Source organism: Triticum urartu, chromosome 3A, assembly GCF_056163025.1.
Source record: "Triticum urartu cultivar PI428250 chromosome 3A, HENAU_Tu73, whole genome shotgun sequence".
In the NCBI taxonomy this organism is placed as follows: Eukaryota; Viridiplantae; Streptophyta; class Magnoliopsida; order Poales; family Poaceae; genus Triticum; species Triticum urartu.
The window spans coordinates 52,905,421-52,912,054 of record NC_141875.1 but is presented as its reverse complement, the minus strand read 5'-3'; the positions used below and the strand labels follow the sequence as shown (position 1 = coordinate 52,912,054).

Genomic DNA, 6,634 nt, shown 5'->3' with positions numbered 1-6,634 from the left:
CAAGACGCTTGATAAGTTTTTGAATGAGTACATACCTTGACAAGTTTTTGAAATAGTTCAAAATGGAACAATCAAAGAAAGAGTTTTTGCCTGTGTTGCAAAGTGTGAAGTTGAGTAAGACTCAAAGCCCGACCACGGCAGAAGATAGAGAGAGAATGGAAGTCATTCCCTATGCCTCAGCCATAGGTTCTATAAAGTATGCCATGCTGTGTACCAGACCTATTGTATACCCTGCCCTAAGTTTGGCAAGGGAGTACAATAGTGATCTAGGAGTAGATCACTGGACAACGGTCAAAATTATCCTTAGAGGACTAAGGAACTATTTCTCGGTTATGGAGGTGATAAAGAGTTCGTCGTAAAGAGTTACGTCAATGGAAGCTTTGACACCGATCTAGATGACTCTAAGTCACAATCCGGATACATATTGAAAGTGGGAGCAATTAGCTAGAGTAGCTCCGTGCAGAGCATTGTAGACATAGAAATTTGCAAAATACATACAGATCTGAATGTAGCAGACCCGTTGACTAAACTTCTCTCACAAGCAAAACATGATCACACCTTAGTACTCTTTGGGTGTTAACCACATGTCGATGTGAACTAGATTACCCACTCTAGTAAACCCTTTGGGTGTTGGTCACATAGCGATGTGAACTATGGGTGTTAATCACATGGTGATGTGAACTATTGATGTTAAATCACATGGTGATGTGAACTAGATTATTGACTCTAGTGCAAGTGGGAGACTGAAGGAAATATGCCCTAGAGGCAATAATAATTTTATTATTTTATATTTCCTTATATCACGATAAATGTTTATTATTCATGCTAGAATTGTATTAACCGGAAACTTGATACATGTGTGAATACATAGACAAAACAAAGTGTCCCTAGTATGCCTCTACTTGACTAGCTTGTTATTCAAAGATGGTTAAGTTTCCTAACCATAGACATGTGTTGTCATTTGATGAATGGGATCACATCCTTAGGAGAATGATGTGAGGGACAAGACCCAGCCGTTAGCTTAGCACTATGATCGTTTACTTTATTGCTATTGCTTTCTTCATGATTTATACATGTTCCTATGACTATGAGAGTATGCAACTCCCGAATACCGGAGGAACACTTAATGTGCTATCAAATGTCACAACGTAACTGGGTGATTATAAAGATTCTCTACAGGTGTCTCCGATGGTGTTTGTTGAGTTGGCATAGATCAAGATTAGGATTTGTCACTCCGGTTGTCGGAGAGGTATCTCTGGGCCCTCTCGGTAATGCACATCACTATAAGCCTTGCAAGCAATGTGACTAATGAGTTAGTTGCGGGATGATGCATTATGGAACAAGTAAAGAGACTTGCCGATAACGAGATTGAACTAGGTATGGTGATACTGACGATCGAATCTCGTGCAAGTAACATACCGATGACAAAGGGAACAACGTATTTTGTTATGCGGTTTGACCGATAAAGATCTTCGTAGAATATGTAGGAGCCAATATGAGCATCCAGGTTCCGCTATTGGTTATTGACCGGAGTTGTGTCTCAGTCATGTCTACATAGTTCTCGAACCCGTAGGGTCCGCACGCTTAACATTCGATGACGATTTGTATTATGAGTTATGTGATTTGATGTACCGAAGGTTGTTTGGAGTCCCGAATGAGATCACGGACATGACGAGGAGTCTCGAAATGGTCGAGACGTAAAGATCGATATATTGGAAGGCTATATTCGGACATTGAAAAGGTTCCGAGTGATTCAGGTATTTTTCGAAGTACCGAGAGTTACGGGAATTCACCGGGAGAAGTAATGGGCCTTATTGGGCTTTAGTGGAGAGAGCGGAGAACGGCCAAGAGGTGGCGCGCGCCTCCCCCCTGCCCAAACCGAATTGGACAAGGGGTGGGGGCGCGGCCCCCCTTTCCTTCTCCCTCTCCATCTCTTTCCTTCTCTCCTACTCTGAATAGGAAAGAGGAGGGGAATCCTACTTGGACTAGGGAGTCCTAGTAGGATTCCCCACACCTGGCGCGCCCCCCTTGGGCCGACCACCTCTTCCCTCCCCTCCTTTATATACATGGCCAGGGGGCACCCCAACAACACACAAGTTATTCTTAGCCGTGTGCGGTGCCTCCCTCCAAAGTTTTACACCTCGGTCATATTGTCATAGTGCTTAGGCGAAGCCCTGCGCCGGTGACTTCATCATCACCGTCGCCACGCCGTCATGCTGACAGAACTCTCCCTCGGCCTCAACTGGATCAAGAGTACGAGGGACGTCACTGAGCTGAACGTGTGCAGATCGCGGAGGTGCCGTGCGTTCGGTACTTGGATCGGTTGGGTCGCGAACACGTTCAACTACATGAACTGCGTTACTAAATGCTTCCGCTTTCGCTCTACGAGGGTACGTGGACACACTCTCCCACTCGTTTGTGACACCCTCGATTTAATCGTACACTAATCATACACGCAAATGTGTACGATCAAGATCAAGGACTCACGGGAAGATATCACAACACAACTCTAGACACAAATTAAAATAATACAAGCTTTATATTACAAGCCAGGGGCCTCGAGGGCTCGAATACATAATCTTGAATACACAAGAGTTAGCGGAAGCAACAATGTCTGAGTACAGACATGAGTTAGACAAGTTTGCCTTAAGAAGGCTAGCACAAAAGCAACATCGATCGAAAAGGCAAGGCCTCCTACCTGGGAGCCTCCTAACTAGTCCTAGTCGTCGACGGTCTCCATGTAGTAGTAGGCATCAATGGTGGCATCTGACTCCTGGGCTCCGACATCTGGTTGCATCAACCGGAAAGAAAAAAAGGGGGAGCAAATCAACCGTGAGTACTCATCCAAAGTACTCGCAAGCAAGGATCTACACTACATATGTAACATTATCAAAAGAAGGCTGTATATGTGGGCTGGGCTGCAGAAATGACAGAATAGAGGGAAAGCCTAGTCCTATCGAAGACTAGCATCTTCTGGAAACCACCATCTTGCAGCAACATGAGGGAGTAGAGTAGCATAAGTAAAATAGTAGTTGTGTTATCAACCTCGGCCAGAGATCCTTTCTCGACTCCCTGCGAGAAAGCAATCCCAGAGCCATAATATCCAGTTATCATCACAATCCAATTCTCATCACCATCCAGTTCTCATCACAAGTATCCAGTTCTAGTTGTATCGATCGGGATACAACTCCAAGTGTCCATTACCGTAGGACAGGCTATCGATAGATGTTTTCTTCCCTGCAGGGATGCACCAACTTACCCACCACGCTTGCTTAACTCCGGCCGGACACACTTTCTTGAGTCATGCCCGGCCTCGGCCAAACAATACGCCGCAACCCGACCTAGGCTTAATAGAGAGGCCAGCACGCCGGACTAAACCTATGCCCCCAGGGGTCATGGGCCATCTCCCCGGGAACTCCTGCACGTTGCGTACGCGGCCGGTGAGCAGACCTAGCTACCTCCCTAAAAAGGCAGGAGCTTACCAGTCCAACCCAGCGCGCGCCGCTCAGTCGCTGACGTCTATTAAGCTTCGGCTGATGTATACGACGCAGAACGCCCATACTATGCCCACATGATGGTTAGTGCTATCAGGCCAGAGGCCCCTCGGATCAAATATCCAAATCGTAGTGGATTAGGAATGCGCGATAACAAGTAGAGACTCACGAAAGATGTGACCCCGTTGCCCCATCTCGAGGACTTGCGGCAAGGGCTAGGAATGCCCGGCCACGCCTCGTAATTATCTCACGGACACCTTCCAGGTCCGCCCGACTCCACATCACTCGCAATTAAGCTCGCGCGGGTACCCCTCAAGGTCGACCCGTCTTTAGTAACATGGTTCAGTGTAAAGTCATAGTAACCATAGTAACTGTGTGTCCAAACATCAAGGGGAAAACCCGAGGAATCACCCCCGGTGAATTCCACTCGATGTAATCATCAAGGTGAACGTAAGAGGAACCACCCCGAGGTTCACACTTGAGGGGTTGCACGACAGAGCCGTATCGGAAGTGGTGAAGGAGGAAATCACCCTCGATGACCACGAACGAATAGCTACACTATAGGTTAACATCAGAAGTGCTGTAGAGGGCTCACCCTCGGCACTCGATAGTAACCCAGTAGTGTCGAGCAACTAAGGGGAAAGTGATGTGCGGTGTCGGGGCCTGGTCTTCGATCCCGTTGATCGGGTCTTCAATGATGAAGCAGGGGCAACAAGGACAAGGTGGGGGTCACTGATGGATCACTAACCAACCTATACTAAGCAGTTCAGGATAATCAGGTAAGGTACAACAGCAGATACAAAGGCAGGCTATGCATCAGAATAGGAGCAAACAATTACAGTAGCAAAATCTAATTCAAGCATGAGAGAATGAAATGGGCGATATCGGGATGATCAAAGGGGGGGCTTGCCTGATTGCTCTGGCAAGGAGGGGTTGTCGTCGACGTAGTCGATCACTGGGGCATCATCAGCCTCGGGGTCTACCTGAGAGAAGAGGGGGGAGAAACAGTAAATACATAGCAAGCAAGTGCATAACAGGACAACAGGCATAGCTAGACGTGTTCTAACGCGGTCCTAGACGTTATATGTGAAGGAGGAATTCAATCGGGAAGGTATTCCCGGTTCCGGACCTGTGTCACACGGATGACCGAAGGGGGAATGTTCCATGTTCAGCATGCTAGGGGCATGTGACAGATAAACGGAATATGTATTCGGATTCGTTGGATTTTTCTGATCAACTTTCATATAGAAAACATTTTCATCGGAGCTATGGTTTAATTTCTATGATTTTCTAAAGTTTTAAAAGACTTCCTAATTTTCTAGATTTAGTTTGAATCCATATATTAATAAACAGAAACTGCTATGGGTACACGGAAGTGTACCCAGCAGTGTGTGTATGTGTAAGACAGGTGGGTCCTGTTGACTGTTGAGTCAGTAGTCAATACTCCGAGTTGACTGGTCAAAGTGGGCAGTGGGGCCCAGGTGTCATTGACACATTTAGGTTAATTACTTAATTAACTAAATTAGTTAACTAAACTGTTTATTAACTAATTTACTATATATAATTATTATTAATTTATTTTACCTAATCTTTTAGGGGGGCGGGCCCCACTTGACAGGGGCACCTCACACACAGAACACACGCACGCACGCAACCTACACACACATGCACGGCGCACAGAGGCGTCGGCCATGGCCGTGGCCAGGGCCAGCGGCGGCGGCACCGGAGGAGGGCGAGGCCGGTCGAGGCCGGCGCCAGAGGGGGAGCAGCGCCGGCGCGGGCCGGGCGCACTAAGCAGCCGAGTGGGGCGATGCGGGGCTTGGTGGCAAGGCACAGGGGAACGGAGCTGTGGTCGGCACGGCGGGTGGTGGGTTCGGGGGGGAGGGGTGAAGACGGCGGGCGAAGCCCGGCGAGGTCAGGCGCGTGAGCAGGGGGACCACGAGCAGCGCAGCCCGGGCGACAGCAGCGGAGGCGGGGCACGGCGAGGGCAGGGGGCGGCGGGCGCGGGCCGGCTTGGTTGGGCGTGGCGGCGCGGCCACTGGGAGGGGAGGCGGCCGGCGCGAGCTTGCGCAGCAGCAGCGAGCGCGGCGGGACTGGCCACGCACGCGCAGGGGGGCAGCGGCGGCCTCCGGCGATGTGGTGCTAGGCGACTAGAGAAGCAGCGTATAGAGCAGCAGCGGCGGCAGCTAGCAAGGGCCGGCAGCACAGCAGCAGCGCAGCAGCAGGGGTGGCACGGCTGGGCTCGCGCGTGCGGGAGTGCGGCGAGCGGCCATGGGGCGCTAGAGGCGTGCGGCAGCGCGAACTCACGCAGGCAGGCGCGGCCAAGGACGACCTGAGGTAGATCGGGAGCGCGGCCAAGGCACGTCGAAACGAAGCTCCGGCCGCGGCGGACTAACTCGGGTGGGGCTCCTACGACCAGGGACTCGAAGAGGAGAGGCGAGGAATCGGCAGAGGGGCTCACAATGAGCCTGTAGAGGTGCAAAGCGGGCTCGGGGTGGCTCCGGCGAGGCCGAATCGAAGACGGCGAGCGCCGAGATGCAGAGGCGGAGATGAGCTCGATGGCGACGCGCGAGGCCCTCCCAGCTTGCTCCGATGGTTGAAGTCGACGGAGAAGAGGACGGCGGTGCTCCTCGACTTCCTCCCGAGCACCGGGGAGGCTAGAGCACCGGGGAGGCTAGTGGCCGCGAGCACGGCGACGGCACGATGATTGCGGTCGGGCGACAGAGGAGGGAAGAGAGCGAGCGAGGAGGATGGGGAATGGGGATTAGGGTTCGTCTCGGCGCTCGGGGTGGATCTTATCCATCTCTAGGAGGAGCGGATGGCCGACACGGCGCCACCAGAGGCATGGATGGGCGCCACACCATCTCCATGAACAGAGAAAGGAGATGACGGGGGAGTTGGGCTGGGCTGTGCATTGTGCATGTAGAGCCCAGTCCAACAGTGGGCCCTTTTCCTTTTCTTTCTTTTATTTCTGCTTCTCTTTTTCTCCCACTGTTTTGCATTTAGTTTTGCCACTAAGTGAATTTAGTTAAAAGAGAAAATTAGCAATTTATATATTAGGCAAAATATTGAAGAGCCCCACAAAGTTTGAGGTCAAAAGGAATTGTATTAATAATTGTTATTTTGAAACAGGCTATTCT

At 50.5% G+C, this 6,634-nt stretch overlaps 1 long non-coding RNA gene across 1 annotated transcript; it reads right to left on the bottom strand.

The window, feature by feature from the left end:
* Positions 1-2,512: 2,512 nt before the first annotated feature.
* LOC147978459 (uncharacterized) lies at positions 2,513-6,634 on the bottom strand. Its single transcript, XR_015599587.1, has 2 exons — positions 5,956-6,634; positions 2,513-2,787 (listed from the first exon to the last, which is right to left on the bottom strand). It is a non-coding gene; the product is annotated as an uncharacterized LOC147978459 (long non-coding RNA).